At 34.9% G+C, this 2,631-nt stretch overlaps 1 pseudogene; it reads left to right on the top strand.

Annotated features, from left to right (window-relative positions):
* The first annotated feature begins 973 nt into the window (after positions 1-973).
* The window catches only part of LOC102004631, a 12,122-nt pseudogene continuing 10,464 nt past the window's right edge, over positions 974-2,631 (top strand).

Genomic DNA, 2,631 nt, shown 5'->3' with positions numbered 1-2,631 from the left:
TTTCCCTGCAAGAGCTGTGTTCAATTCACTGAGACATCCCGGGTCACAGTCAAGAAGTACATTATGTGGTAGAGTAGAAGCACTTAGGATAGCCATTGTAAGCTGCTACATAGCTCTTGACCTACACACAACTCCATTCTGATTTTCTGGAACCTTTTTAAGTTCTTAGTTGAAGATTTAGTTATTTAGTTTGGTTGGTTTCTTGCTTATTTTAACATCAATGTGCAGGTGATCACCACCTCAAAATCTTGGTACAAATGTGGATAGTCTAACTTAGGAGGTTTGATGGGAAGCCCAAGAATTTACTCTTTGAAGAACCCAGGTGATCATATGTCAAATGGTCTATGGCCTTCTGAGAGTTTCAGATTTTTACTTCCTTTAGTCCAACTACTTTGATATGAAAACCAAATCACTTATTTGGTTCTTGATTACACTTTAATTGAACACATATAGGAGAAACTGAGACACAGTAGTGTGGATAAAACTATGAGTTAAACCTTTAAGGGTGCATTTGCATTTGGGATACATGGGTTTAAGCAGTGATCTGGGAAATACACTGCATTCTTTTGCTTAAAGTGTCTGGCTCTTCTGAAACGTCATTCAATTCAGAAACATGTATTGAATCCCGAGAAAAGGTTCTAAGTATATTTTCTACATGTATGGATACGTGAGGGTAGTACTCACCAATAGCTTGACTATCCAGTGTTCTTTCTCTTTCTTCTGGAAAAACGTAGTCCTTGTCTCTGTTTAGAACTGAATGCTCTTTTCCCCAACTTGTCCAATAACACGTCATCCAAAATGGAGCTGCCATAATTTTACGTGACCCCCACTACACCATGCAGCATACGGGTGACCTGACCAAGATGAGCCATGCAGGATTACTCTGGACTTTTCTAATCTAATGGGAGATTTTCTTTTCTGGTGATAACACGTGTAAGGTATTCTAAAGTTATAAGCAGCCATAGCTCCCGCCATGAAGGTGTCAAGTAGCAAAGAGAAATCTGAAGGGGAAGGTAAGTAGTAGAAGCCACACTCTACTGCGCATAGGTTCCAGTCGCTTTCAGCCACAAAACCTTCCACAATTTGTCTTCAGTAATACATTCCCCAGTTGTGCCTAAGCTAAAATGATCTCATTTTATTCCTTAAAACAAAAAATTCTGACCTATGAGATTACCCCTGCCACTGGTCCTTACCAGGAAACAAAGAGGAGGAAGTTAGGGAACATGAAGTTTAAAAGAGCTAGAGAAAGGTCATAGAATACCCTTCAGGGTTAAGGAGGGGAGAGGAAAAAGAAAGAAGGAAGAGGGAAAAAATATGTATATGTATACACAGAATAGCTAGGTTAATTGTACTACTAATATCTGTTGGTTTACTGAAAGCAACTGTTAATGTGTAATTGTTTGATCAATCTTACATACCTATATCTGGTTATCTGTGCAACCATTTTGAAGATGATATTATGTAATATAACATATAACATTGGTACAAATAACATATAACATCTAACATTGTTAGTATCCTATCACCATTTTTTGAAATTCTGTATCATCTGTATTGCTCTCTATGCTGTTTTCTTTATGTATTTGTTTCTGTTATCTTGTTTTTTTAAATGAAAAACAAAATTTATATGTGTATATAAGGATAGCTGGGATAGGTGTATTGCTGATGTCTGTGGTTTATTGAGAGGAACAGTCAATGCTTAAAATTTTCTTTTTTCAGAGAAGGGAAAGAAGGAGAAATTTTGTATGTATGTATATACAGGATAGTTAACATAGTTGATCTGCTGTCTTCTATTTCTTTGCTGAAAGAAACTGTCAATGAGTCCTTGATTAATCAATACTGCATCTCTATCTGTTTTCATGAGGAACCACTTTGAAGATATCAATATGTAATGCAACAAGCATTGTTAATTTGTTACCACTTTGTTTGTAACTCTGTATTGTCCGTACTGTCCTTTTGCTATTTTGTAAAGGGCTGTCTGTCTGTTAATGTTTTCCTCCTTTTATTTTTAAAATTAAACAAAAAATTTTTTTCTTGACCTATTCTGCATGCTTGACTTTGGTAATCAGAATGACTGATCTGAAAGCAATATATAGGAACCATCGTTGAACTCCTACCATCTTGCTTGTGAAGCTCCGCATCATTTCCAATGTTTAATTTTTTAAATTTTTTAAAAATTTTTTTTCCACTTGTTACTGTCTTTGACCATTTGGTCACTTTTACATTCTTATGTCTAGTGGACTGATCAATTTTGTTGAAGATAACAGTATGCAATGTAGCACCCATAGTAAATTTCTATCATTTTGTTTTGCGGTCATGTGTAATTTTTGTTGTGTTTGTGTTGTTTTGATTTTGTCTTCATTGTTGTTTTGTCAGTTTTTTAATTTAGAAAAAGAAAACCCTTCAGGCTTCATATAGAATTTAAAATTAGTGTTGGGGAGCAAGTTGGGAGGATTTAATCACACATGGTATGGTATAATTTTCATTTTGAAAGATTAATCTTATTGCTATGTGAAAAGAAAAATACGGATTCAATCCTCAGCACCACAAACACACACACACACAAATATGAAGACAGAGCAAGTATGAAATATTTGAGATGCCTTTGGAATTTTTTTTTTTTTTTTTTTT

The sequence above is a fragment of the Chinchilla lanigera genome, unplaced genomic scaffold (genome assembly GCF_000276665.1).
Source record: "Chinchilla lanigera isolate Chin_1 unplaced genomic scaffold, ChiLan1.0 scaffold00031, whole genome shotgun sequence".
In the NCBI taxonomy this organism is placed as follows: Eukaryota; Metazoa; Chordata; class Mammalia; order Rodentia; family Chinchillidae; genus Chinchilla; species Chinchilla lanigera.
This window is presented reverse-complemented; position numbering and strand designations above follow the sequence as displayed.